Source organism: Dipodomys merriami, unplaced genomic scaffold, assembly GCF_024711535.1.
Source record: "Dipodomys merriami isolate MVZ:Mamm:240054 unplaced genomic scaffold, mDipMer1.0.p SCAF_1138, whole genome shotgun sequence".
NCBI classification, from domain to species: Eukaryota; Metazoa; Chordata; class Mammalia; order Rodentia; family Heteromyidae; genus Dipodomys; species Dipodomys merriami.
Genome location: NW_027202425.1, coordinates 23516 through 37724, shown reverse-complemented (window position 1 = coordinate 37724; position 14209 = coordinate 23516).

Genomic DNA, 14209 nt, shown 5'->3' with positions numbered 1-14209 from the left:
GATAAAACATATTCTGTAATTTTTATTTTAAAAAGACCTTCGTATGTAATGCTACATGTAGATCTATAAAATGACCCTTGGTTTAAAAATTCTGCTTTACAAATGCTGAAAATTCTGGATATTGTGTTGCAGCCAAAACACTTTGTTGTGGCCTTGATTTTAGGAATAAGTGCTTTATTAACAATAATTAGCTCTTTAGCTATTTCTACAGCAGCCTTAGTAAATGAAGTAAACACTGCTCATTTTGTTACTGATTTAAACAAATACGTTTCATTAGCCCTAGCAGAACAAGAAATTATAGATAAAAAGTTAGAAATGAAAATAAATGCTCTGGAAGAAGTGGTTCTGGCTATAGGTCAGGAAGTTAAAAATTTAAAAACAAAACTCTCAGTTAAATGTCATGCTAGTTTGAAATATATCTGTGTTACTGTTCTAAAATATAACTTTTCTTTTAATTCGAATGCCACCAAAAATCATTTGTTAGGAGTCTGGAGAGATAAAGATATCTCTCATGTTATGGAGGCTTTACAGGATAAAATTACAGCAGTTAGTAAAGCTCATTTAGATGTAAAATACTTACAATCTTTGGCAGCATTTTTTAAGCATAACGTGGAGGCCCTCAATCCTCTGGATTGGATTAATGTAATAATTATAATTACCATTGTCAGATCAATTCTCCCAATTCTTATTCTTATATTTCCAGTCATTTTCCGGATGATCTTTAGATTTATCTCTTCTGTGCACCAAGACATTCATGAGCTTCAATTAAAAAATAAAAAAGGAAGAAATGCCATGACACCTCCTGCTGAATCTGTGTGAGAGATCACACCAGACAAAGCGTAAGCTTCATGGAAGCATGCTTGCAGGAAGGGGGTATTGGTTCAAGGCTTCCTATATACTTGGCTGCACCTTTATTGCCTCTATCTTTATTCTAACTATATTCTTCTTGGCTGTACATTTGCTTCCTTTATTCTCGTTTTGGCTATTTTTCTATTGATCCACGAACAGAGCATGTGAAGCCACATACCCTCGTGCCTATCCTTGCTCTTCTCTGCTCTCTCTCTCTACTTCCACTCCTCTTGCAGGCCGCCTCACATCCTCTGCTCATGTACACCTGCCCCTGGGAGACCCTGGCCACTGCTGACTCCACAGTGAGGCCCCCGGACCCTGCCTCCTCCTCCCCTCTGCCCAGTCCCCTCTTTGCCTTGGCTCCGCCCCCTACCCTTGCCCAAAAGATCAGCCCTGACTGGGCCCTAAGGCTTCCAGGCCATGGGAATTACAGCCTCACCTCAGCTCTGCACTCCCCGCCAACCCTAGCACTTGCTCAGGGGATCGAATCTCCCCTCAGCCCCACCACTAGAGGAGTCTCTCCTCCAAGCCTCTCCACTCCACATATCAAGAACGTGCACAGTGACGCAGTTAGATAGAGAGACAGAGAGAGACTGAGAGACTGAGAGACTGAGAGAGATTGTTGGGGAAAACTACCTCTCAAGGACTCAGAACATAGCACACTTTGGGATGATTCAGCACACAGCATACTTCAAAAAACAGCACAAAGCACACTAAGTAAAAGACTCAGCACAATGTGTCCTTTGAAGGACTTAGCATATAGTAGCCTTTGGGATGACTCAGCACACAGCACCCTTTGAAGGAGGGAGTCCATAGCACGCTGTGTATAGGACTCAGTGCATGGCATGCTTTGAAAAACTCAGCACGTAGCACTCTTTCCCAGGACTCAGCATATAGCACCCTGTGTTAAGACTTTTTAAATACTTATACTTCAACAGAAAAGCAACATGTTTAACAACTGTTACAAATAAAGTAATAAATCAGAATATATTACTATACTAATCATTGAATGGATTTTTAGTGGCAGTCAAATATGTAAGATGTGAGGTAATATGCCATTCGTTTGCACTTAATAAGTGAGAAAGAATTTTCTAGGTCTTTTAAAATATATCATAAGTTTAATGAAGAAACTATTCTGTCATGTCATATGATAATCAGATAAAGATGATATTAGAGCAAAGTACAGATTGTACTAAGTTTTGGGATGTTAATGTATGTACTTATTTTGGTTTTGGAAAATTGTGAGGATTTCAAATTGGGGTATTGTTCTTGCTAGGCTGGCATTATGTCCGTGGTTAATTTTAGGATAAGGGTTCCCTTTCCACAAGAACATGCACCTGATCTGTCCTTTTAAGTTTCCCATCATCAATTGCATCAGAATTGCACACCAACTTGTCTAGCTTCCTGGATCCTGCAGTCCTTCCAATCTTAGTCTCTAGATAGTGCAGGATGGTGGAAATGATCTAATGCACCCAGCTATAGATTGAGAAGGAACTCCCCTAAAATTTGGCCTGGTTTCTGTTCTCAAGCCTCCTAAGTAGTTAAGAGTACAGATTGGAGCCCCTGGTGCCAAACAGTAAAAGTATTTTTAAAGCAATTAGACATTTATATGACAGGTTTGTGATTAACTCAGGAAAAGAATAAAAGAGCAATGAAGCATAGAGGACAAACAGAATTTTAGCTAGCTACTCAGAGGGTGAATCAGCTTAGCTAGCTACTCTGGAGGCCGAGATCTGAAAACCACTTTTCAAAGCCAGTACAATCATGAAAAAACTTGTGATTATCTCCAAAAACCCAGAAGTGCAGCAGTGTCTCAAGTGGTAGACCACTACCTTGGGCACAGATGCTTAGAGCAGGAATGATGAATGCATGCATGAGCACAAGCACATGCACGTGTGTGTACAGGCACGTGTGTGCACACACACACACACATAAATGAGTATTTCAATGCAGAGTTCTTTATTTTTTTTTACCTTGCTGTACTTTATTTCCCTGTATTAGTTCACAAATTAACAAAATCAGCTAAGCACCTATTTACATACAACTCATCATGTTTCTCTAAAGTCTACTCTCTATTTGGCACCCTGCTCTTATTTGACCCAAAAGTAAATTATTTAAGAGATCAATTCATCTCCCTCATCTCTGTAATGTTAGATGATTGTTTAAGTTCTTCCTAGCAATTTAATTTTGTGAAATCCTACATCAAGCAGCATATTTCTTTCATGAAATGGGAACCTCTGGAAAAAAATAAACTATAGGTTTTACTCCTCCTGGCAAGCATCTGGAAATTTATCTTCATATAATCCATGATATGTCTGTGTATGCCAAAAACGGCTGTGAAAATAAAAAGATCCTTCTAAGCACATAGAATTCGTATACCATTAATAGGTATGAAGGTTTCTTTTTATTATTCTGAAAATACCATACAGAAGAGTTTCAATTACATGGGCAAGATAATGAGTACATTTCTTATCAAGCATTGTTGCCTCCTCTTTTGTTTCCACTTCCTATCACTTTCCAATTCATCCCTCCTGCCCCTCCCCCCATTATGCCCCGCCTTGAGAAAATTTTAAAGTTCATTTTTCGACAAAACATCTTGTACATCTCATTGGTACAATGGGTCCAACTCTATCCTTTTTTAAAAGATTTGTTTTTTCCCTTCCCCTCCACAAACTATACCAACATAAAATACAATGAAAGCAGGAGCTATATTGTGGGTAAGGGACATACAAAACAACAAAAATTCACATTGTAAATATGTTAGAAACAATCGCACGAAAGAAAAAATATTTGAATGCTTATCTTGGGGTACATTTCACCTAACATCAACGAATCTTACCTTTTCTGCTTGTCTCAGACATATCCTATTTATTACCAATAAGGGAAACCATGGGGCCTATGTGTACTTGGGCCTGGCTTACTTCACTTAATATAATTTTTTCCAAGACTTTCATTTTCCTAACAATGGGGCAATGTCATTATTTCTGATGGAGGCAAAAAATTCCATTATGTATATATACCACAATTTATTGATCCATTCATCTACTGAGGGGCATGTGGGTTGGTTCCAAGCTTAGCTATGGTAAATAATGTTGCCATAAACATAGTTGTGCTGGGAGCTTTAGTGTGGTCTTCTTTGTGATCATTTGTGTAAATGCCCAAAAATGTGATTCCTGGGTCATAGGGGAGCTCCATATGAAGTCTTTTGAGTAACCTCCATACCCCTTTCCAAAGTGGTTGAACAAGTTTACACTACCACCAACAATGCAGTAGGGTTTCCCTATCCACATCTCCTTCTGCATCTGTTGTTGTTAGAGTTCTTGATTCTAGCCATTCTAACTGGGGTGAGGTGGTATCTCAATGTTGTTTTGATTTGCATTTTTTATAGCTAGGGAGGTGGAGCATTTCTTCATGTGTCTATTGGCCATCTTTCCTTCCTCTTCAGAGTAGTTTCTCTTTAAGCCTTTAGCCCACTTATTTATTGGGCTGTTGATTCTTTTAGGATTTGTTTTTGGGGGATTTAAGTTTTTGGAGTTCCAGATATATTTTAGATATGAGACCCTTGTCCATTGTATGGCTAGTGAACATCTTCTCCCAATTTGTGGACTTTCTATGGATCTTGCTAGCTATGTCCTTTGCCATATAGAAGTGCTGCAATTTCATGCAGTTCCATTTGTCAACCTTTCTATGATTTGTTGTGTTTCTGGGAATCTATTAAGCAATTTTCGGCCTGTACCAAGGAGATCTAGGGTGTCTCCTATTCCATCCTGTAATGTTTTCAGAGTGTCCTCATATTGTGAGGTCTTTGATCCATTTGGAGTTGATTCTGCTACAGGGTGATATATAAGGATCTAGATTTATTTTTCTACAAGTAGTTAACCAATTTTGAGAGCACCATTTACTGAAGAGGCTGTCTTTCTTCCATTCTATTTTTTTCAGCTCCCTTATCAAAGATTAGATGGCTGTAGGTCTTTAGGTTCATTTCAATTCTATTCCATTTGTCCTGAGGTCTGTTCTTGTGCCAGTACCAAGCTGTTTTGCTTACTATGGCTTTGTAGAAGAGTTTGAAATTTGGTACTGATTTTCCTCCAACACTGTTTTTTCTGTTAAGGATCGATTTTGCTATTCAGGGTCTTTTATTGTTCCATATGAATTTTTGGATTGCCTTTCCTATGTCCTTGAAGAATGAGGTTGGAATATTGATAGGTATCACATTCAATTTGTAGATAGAATTGTGAAGTATTGCCATTATCACGATTTGATGTTTCCAATCTAAGAACATGGGAGTTTTTCTACTTTCTAAGTTTGTTTTGATTTCCTTTTACAGGTATTTAAAGTTTTCATCATAGAGGTCCTACACTCCTTTGATTAAGTTAATTCGTAGGTATTTTATTTTTTGTGGGGCTATTACGAATAGAGTTGCTTTCCTAATTTCAGCCACAATTTTCTCATTGTTGGCATACAGAAAAGCCATTGATTTTTGAGGGTTAATTTCATACCCTTCTAGTTTGCCCAAGTTTTGAGTAACCTTGAGTAACTTGGGAGCGGGGTCTTTAAATACAAGATCATGTCATCTGCAAAGAGGGAAAGTTATACTTCTTTTTTCCCTATTGGGTTCCTCTTTATGTTTGCATTGTAGAGCAGTAGAGAGTGTGGGCCTCCTTGTCTCGTTCCAGAGTTTAGAGGGAATAGCTTTAGATTTTCACCATTGAGTATAATGCTTTCTGTAGTTTTGTCATACACAACCTTTATTGTATTGAGGACTGTTCCATAGATTCCTAATTTTTCCAGGACCTTCACCATAAAGGGGTGTTGGATCTTGTCAAAGGCTTTTTCTGCAACTATTGAGATAACCATGTGGTTCTTATCCTTGCTTTTGTTGATGTGATGAATTATGTTAATTGATTTGTACATATTGAAGCAGCTTTGCATCCCTGAAATGAATCCTGTTTGCTCATGGTGTATGATTTTTTGGATGAATTGTTGAAGTTGATTAGCCAAAATTTTGGTGAGAGGCTTTGCATCAATATTCATCAAAGAAATGGGTTTATAGTGCTCTTTCTTTGATGAGGGTTTGGGGATGAGGGTTATGATGGATTCATAGAAAGAGTTCGGTAGTGAACTTTCTCTTTCAATTTCATTGAAGAGTTGGAGGAGTATTGGTGTGAGCTCTGCTTTGAAGGCCTTGTAGAATTCTGCTGTATAACCATCTATTCCTGGGTTTTTCTTAGATGGGAGTTCTCTTATTGCTCTTTCTATTTCAATGCTTGATATGGGCCTGTTAAGATGGTTTAACTCATCTTAGTTTCTGCATGTCAATATTTCCTAGGAAAATGTCCATTTCTGCCAAGTTCTCAAACATATTAGCATAAAGTTTTGAACAGTATTCTTTATAATGTTCTGAATCTTGGTTGTTTTTGTAGTGATGTTTCCATTCTCATCTCTGAGTTTATTAATTTGGGTGTGTTCTCTTCTTTTTCGTTTTTAAGGGTCTGTCAATTTTGTTAATTTTTTTGAAGAACCTTCTCATTTTGTTGATTCTTCATATGGTTTTTTTTTGGATTCTAATTCATTTAATTCTGATTGAATTTTAATTCTTTCTTTCCATCAACTCGATTGGGGTTTATCATGATTCACTTTTTCAAGGAGTGTCAGATCTCATTAAATTGTTGGTTCCAGGTCTCTCCAATTTGTTAATATAGGAACTCAGAGCTATAAACTTGCCTCTGAATCGTGCCTTTTCTGTGTCCCAGAGGAGCAGAAAATATCTGTGCTAGTTTTTGTTGAATAATATGAACATTTGAACTTCGATTCTAAGCTCTTCCTTGACCCACTGGTGTTTGAACAGTGTGTTTTTCAGCCTCCATCTTTTATTGGACTTTCTTTGTGGCTTTTTGTGTTGAGTTCTAATTTTAATCCCTTTTGGTTTGATAGAATGCAAGATATGAATCCAATGTTTCTGAATTTTGACAAGTTTGATTCGGAAAATGATCCATGTGCTGCTGAGTAAAAAGTGTACTCTGATGCTGCTGGATGAATATTTGCTAGATGTCTGCTAAATCAGTTGATGTATGCACTTGTTTAGATCTGCGGTTTCTCTGCTGAGTTTTTGCCGAGTTGATCTATTTAGAGGGGATAGTGGTTTGTTAAAGTCCCCAAAAATTAACGTCGTTGGATCTATGTGAGATTTAAAGTAGTATTTCTTGGATAAATTTGGGTGCACTACTGTTTGGCAAATATTTAGAATTTAATATCCTCCTGAAAGAGATATCCCTTAATTAGTATGTAGTAACCTTCTTTATCTCTTCTCAATAATGTTAATTTGAAGTCTATTTTATTTGATATTAGGATTGCAACTCCTGCCTGTTTTGGGGGGCCGTTTGCTTGGTAGATTTTTTTCCAGCCTTTCACTTTCAAAATGTGTTTGATTTTTATGGGCAAGTTGTGATTCCTGAAGGTAGAAGATAGAAGAATCTTGCATTTTAAACCAACTAGACAGTCTATATCACTTAATTGGAGAGTTACATCCCCTAATATTGAGAGGACTGAGAGGTATTTCGGTGCTCCTGCCATTTTATCCACCTTCTTGGGTGCTGCGCCTACTGGATTCTTTCTATGGTTCTTGGATTCTGTTTGTATGTGGTTTCTTGGCCTTTATTGTGGTCTTGTTGGTTTTCTATGTTTAGGACATCTTTAAGTATCTTTTGTAGAGCTGATTTGGTGGAGATATATTGTTTGTTTTTCTTTGCTATGGAACATTTTTATTAGACCTTCAATTACAAAGGAGAGTTAAGCTGGGTACACTATTCTTGGTTGATAGTTGTTTGTCTTTAGAGCATGGCATACACCATTCCAGGCTCTTCTTGCTTTAATTGTCTCTTTTGAGAAATCTGAGGTGATTGTAATTGCTTTTCCTTTATAGGTGACTGATCTTTTCTCCTTGACAGCTTTAAGGATCTTTTCCTTGGTCTGAATTGATCCTGTGTGGCTTAAAATTGTCTGGTCTATTTAGAGTTTTAAAAGCTTCTTGTATCTGAATATGCCTATCTTTTTGCGTGTTGGGAAGTTCTCTGCTGGGCTCCTGTTGAACAAATTTTCTAGACCATTGCCTTCTGTCTCTATGTGCTCCTCTACACTCATTTCCCTCAGATATGGCCTTCTGATGTTGTCTTCCAAGTGTTGAATAGATCTATCATATTTCTTGAATTTGTCTTGGATAGTTGTATGTTCTTTCTCTATAATAACTAGGCTATCTTCAATGCCGGGGATTCAATCTTCTGCATATTCTAACCTAATGTCAAGACTTTCTACTTTATTTTTCATTTCTTTTCCTTTTAATTGGTCGGCTGTTATGGCTTCAAATTCTTTGTTGGAGCTTTGTTTTAGATCTTGTATGAAATACTTTACTTCCTTAATTTGGTGTTCAGTGTTTGTTCTCAAATCACTTAGTTGATTGGTTATGGTTTCCTTGGACTCCCATTCCTTCTGTTGGGCTCCATTCAACATTCCCTTTGTGGTCTCCCTGACTCCTTTCAGGTGTCTGTTTATGGATTCCTTGAATGGCTCTATTGATCTTTGTCAATGCTCATCCAGCTCTTGCAATTCTTGTATTACTATTTGATTAGATTTCTCACGTTCATGTAACTTCTGTAGTTCTCTTTGATTGATCTCAGCCTGCTCACACAATTCCTTTCTTTCTCTTTGAGTATTCTCAACCTGCTCACGCAATTCCAGTATCAATCTTTGAGTAGCTTTCTCAAGCCCATGAGCTTCCTGTTTTTATCTTTGGTTTGCCTCCTCTCTCTCCCTAACACGTTCACACTGAGTCCTTTGCAGGGTTTCAATCTTTTCATTCACCATGCTTACCAGTAGTGTTTGTAGAGCTTCTTGGGAACTCTTGTCTGGATTATTCATTATCTGTTCTGTCACCTGATTATCTTGAGTGGGCATTGAGATACCCGGACTTGCCATTTAACTTGTGTTTTTCTTGCTTGTTCTGCCCATTTGGGATGAAAGTAATGCCAGTTTTGTGCTAGAAGACCATTTTAAGGCAAGCATCAACCAAAGTCCTATAATTGCATAGTCAAATGTTTGAAGATACAATCTAGTTCAACAGATACAGTCCATTCAACATTAAATAACTATGTTTTAATGGGCTAAGAATACCAAAGAATAATTTGACAAACCAGAAATTATTATGTTTAGGGAGAAAGGTGGGGAAAACAGTGTTAGAGGGATGTCGAATGGTAAAAGGAGAGTGAAATTAACCAAGTCCTAATCTCACAGAGGGAAATGGATTGGAAAGAATGATAGAAAAGAGAGAAGAAAAAATTTTTAAAAAGAGAAAAGAAAAAGTGGAAAGACAAATATTTAAATTTAAAAAGTGAAACTCTTAAAAGTAATGAAAATTTAAAGAAGTAAAATTGAGAGATGAATGGGGATGAGAGGAGGGGAAGGATAGAAAGGAGACCTGAAAAACTAAAAAATAAAAATACTTCAAATAATTTATAGGTATAAATAAATAATACTGCTATTAAGGAATTAATCCTAAGAGGTTTTGAATTGAGTAATACAATTTGGGATTAAGAATGTACACAATTGTGGATAAGGTCTTATAATCAATGACAGGTATATAGGAGGTGAACAGAACAACAAATAATTCATGCAAAAAGAACAAAAGTTGAAAAAGTAAAACGAATGAGAAAGAAAGAACAAAAAAGACCAACAGGTCAGTAAACATTTTTTTTAAAAAAGCACACACACACACAAACACACACACACACACACACCTAAAATTAAAGTTATAAGAGGAAGAAAAAAAGATTAATGAAAACAATTTTTATAATTAAAAAGTAAAAATTTTAAAAGATACAAAGAAAGACTTCTTTGATTTTGTTTTTGGGGGATTGATGGGAAGATCCTGTATCTCCCTTATGTCAGTAACCAGTCTCTTGGTGGAGTCTCTGGTTTGCTTGTGGTATTTGGTTTTCTGTGGCTTGATTGGTTTCTTAAGTCAGTTTGTTTGGGCAGACAGAAAAAATTCTGTTGGTTTACCCAGAAGTTTGTGATCGCCTCCCAGGCTAGTTCAGTGGGAGGCAGATCTGCTTTGAGTATCACAAAAGAGGGAGGTGGCTGTTTCCTCTAGTTTGGAGTTACTGTAATAAGGCTGGGTTCTGGGGAAAGTCGAGGCCTTTCAGCAAACAGTAGCTTTTCCCTGAGGGGCTAGCTTCTGAGACATTAACAGAGCCCAGCCTGGAGCCATTCTCAGGGTTTATGTTTACTGAGTTTCAATTGATTGTCAGGGCTGTTGTAGGGAGGGGCAGCCTCTGGCTCTGTTTACCCAGTGAAGAAAGCCACTCCTTCATAGGTGTAGCTTTCTCTGCCTTGTTGTGGTGACTTTCCCATGGATGGAGTTGAAAATGGCAGGTCAGGGTAGGTACTTGTGACTCGCTAAATGACTCTTTTGTTTTCATCAAAGAACTGAGTTGCATCTAGCTACTTAGCCAGGCTTTTGTCTACATCAAAGGTGGATATCTCCGGTGTTGGAGGGAGGGGTGTCCTTCCCTCCTCTGCTCCCTTTGAGAAGGAGTGAGAATGTTAGTTTTGTACTCATGCTGGAGTGTGGGTTCCTGGGTAGCCTCTGGTCTGCTATCTGCAGGATGAATATATCTGCTACTTGTCAGTTCTTGCTCGTGTTGAGTAAAATCTGCTTGCCCGCTGCATCTGGCACATTTGTCCCAGACTCTCTGGGTTGTAGTTATGGCGGCTATGGATGGAACCACAGCCGCCACAGCAACCTCAGCCATGGCTGCTGGAAAATGCTCAGATCTGTCTCCTTACCTGGATTTTCCCTCTCTGCCCAAACTCTCTGTAATGAGATGGCACACTTGGTGTGCCTAGGACTGTTCATTGGAACACTAGAACTGCTTTCTATGCAAGAGCTTGTTTAGCCACCAGATTCTCCTCCGCCATCTTCTCGAAATTTCTGAAGGTGTTTAAATATTACTGGAATTGTTTTGGAATAAATAATGTTCACCTTGACTATCTTGAGAAAGAAGAATTGGTTTCTCAGCACTATAGGTAAGAACTTGAGTGAAAGAAAAAAAAGGAAAAATGAGGAACAACTCAACACATACATTCAAAAGAAACAAAATAACCCAAGAAAACACCAATGAACTCAGTACTCAAGAACCTGCAGGAAATGCAAAGATTTTTTTAAAAAAATAGCTATGATAAGCTTATGAAAATCCTTACTACGAAGGAGTCTACTATTGTGAGGATAGTGGTTAAAGCTCAGACTGGACAGAAAGATCTGCACACAATGCCAGGCACTTTATATTCTAAATTCCAGGAAGAATAACATAAAGTAGACTGAGCCCACGATCATACACAAGTAGGAAGCGAGATTCTATCTGAAAATTAATCAGGATAATTTAGGGCTGGGGGCATGCCAAAGTGGTAAGAACATCCATTTAGGAGACACAAGACACTCAATTCAAATTCCAATCTTATGTGTATTAAAGAAAAAAAGCTGTGACTTTAAATAATGGGAATAATTGCAAGATTTGAATATTTGAGTGGAGAAAAATCCATGAGAGAGGTAGAATTTACCCATGTTGTAATACTTTCTACTTAAGTGATAATATTATGTGGTACTCCAGACCTAACAGAGTTACCTTGCAAATGAGCATGGATGTGCATTTGGGTGAAGGAAATACTCTATTTACACAGGTGTAAATTAAATACTTTTGGGGGGGTAGATTTTAGTTCTTGTACTAAGAGCCTGGGTGATATCTCTGAGTCTTTTCTCTCAAGGCTATCACTCTACTACTTTGAGCCACAGTCCCAACTCTGATTTTCTGTTGGTTGTTTGGAGATAAGAGGCTCATGGACTTTTCTGCCCAGGATGGCTTCAAACCAAGATCTTCAGATATCAGCCTCCTGAGTAACCAGGATTCCAGGCCTGAGCCGTCCATGTTTTTAAGAATTTAGTAAATTGTACAGTTACAGAAGTTAAAATTTATCATTAAACCTTTTATAATATATGTGTGCATATTTATATCAATGCATACAAATAGAAATATTTTAATGTATTTTTGTATCTACAGTAGATTTGTGAAATCATCCTTCATTACAAAATAACATGGAAATAAGTTTAATGAGGAGCAAAGCATAGGGAATAGTCATGTTTCTTGTTGAATGAAATATGAATTGTGAGAATCAGTTTGAGAAAACCATTTAACAAAATGGATAATGGCTATTAATTCCAATCCCTTTATTTGCCCATATTTTGCATCCTCACACATGAGTTTCAAAGTCAAACCACACATTTTTGCCTTTGTATTTAAATCACATGTTATAATTTAGGGGATAGGTGAAGTAATCAAATATAGATTAAAACAATACTAAGTGAGGCTATGAGTTAGAGCTGAAAATTATTTTAAATATGATAATAGCTAATTTAATTCCATATCTCTTACATTTGCTCTATTGTCATATACCTCATTCCCACATTAGGAAAGTACATAGAGGGTTCTCACTAAATTATGTGTAAAATTATGAAAAATGTATTAAAAGAATATAGGCACATCGGGGCTGCGAAAGTGGCTCAGTGGTAGAGCTCTTGCCTTGCATGACTGAGGCCCTGGGTTTGATTTCTCAGCACCACATAAGCAAAAAGAAGAAAGCCAGAAGTGACGCTGTGGTAGATTGCTAGCCTTGAGCAAAAAAGCTGAGGGACAGCACCAGAGGGGCCCAGAGTTCAGGCCCCTCGACCGGAAAGAAAACAATAACAACAACAAAAGAATAAGGGCACAGTGTGGTTTTAGCTGATTGGTACCTGTAGGGGGTAGTGTGTTTTTGAGGACCTGAAAAACGTTGTGATGTAGATGAAGGAAGGGATGTGCTAATTCTGGAAAATTGGCTAGAGGATTGCTCCCAAAAAAACAGTGATGAATTTTTCCAAAAGGTTAGAGTAAAATCACTCTCAAAATCATGTTCACTACTGTACTATTCACCGTAGAGAATTTATGGAAACAGCCCAGATGCACTTTAGCAGAGGGATGGTTGGAGAAAGTGTTGCACATATACACAATTGGATTGCACCCATCCATTATAAAGACTGTTACAGCATTTGCAAAGAAATGGATAGAACTAAAATTAGGTTAAGTAAACGAAGTCACAGCCAGACACAAAAAGAACGCGTATTTAGAAGCCAGAATTTTATGCAAGTTAAACAACAGTATTAATCAAAGCATGCTATTTGCAGAGGAGTATTTAACAGGTGTAATTTCTTATAAAATTGAACTTTTAATCCAACAAAATGAATACCAGGAGGCTACCACTTGGAAAATGTGAGGGGAAATCAAAGGTAGGAAATAAATTGACTTATGGAAGTAGAGAGTGAAGCCATAATATTCAATGCAGATAGTATGAAACTAATAAAAACGAAAGTGGGTTGAGGTTTGGAAGGTTGTGAGAAAGTTATGTAACGATCCATTGTACTTATAAACTGATTCTTTGAATGGAAAACATTTCGTACACCTATTTAATAAAAATATAATTTAAAACAATGGAGACATCTGATCTTAAACCATGAGTCAATATGATACTTGCCTTCTCCGAAATTTTCTTTGCAGGTATTTTCCTCATAATGACAGAAAAGTGAACAACGCAATGTATATCAATACATCACTTTGCATATCCTAAATAGACAATATAAATATCACAGTAAAAATATTAGAATATATCACATGATAAAATAAAAGGTAGAAAGTATCAAACTCTGATTGCTTTTCCAAGTACTTTACCTTTGGTATCTAATTTAATCCTCACAAAATTCCCATAAAGTGAAACTATTTCTATTTTTAATTCTAAGATGATGATATTTAAGTCTTCAGAGTTGAAATTACTAGTACAACATTCTACACATGGTAAGTGTTAGCCTGCATTCCATTCCCACTATATGAACTAACCTCATTCTATTTTATAACTAAATACCAGCACTCAGTCTACTAATTCTAGGAAAATTCCCAAAATTATTGTGCACACTCTAATAATATTTCCTTTATCTTTGTTAGAAAATAGGTAACTAAGCAGGACACCGGTGGCTTACGCCTATAATGCTAGCTACTCAGGAGCCTGAGATCTGAGGATTGTGGTTCAAAGCCAGCTTGGGCAGAACAGACTGTGAGACTCTTATCTCTAATAAACCAGTAGTAAACTGGAAGTGGCACTGTGGTCCAAGTGGTAGAGCACTCGCCTTGAGTGGAAGAGCGCAGGGACAGTACCCAAGCCCAGAGTTCAAGCCCCATGACCAACAACAACAAAAAAAGAAAATAAGTAACTGTAATAAGAAAAC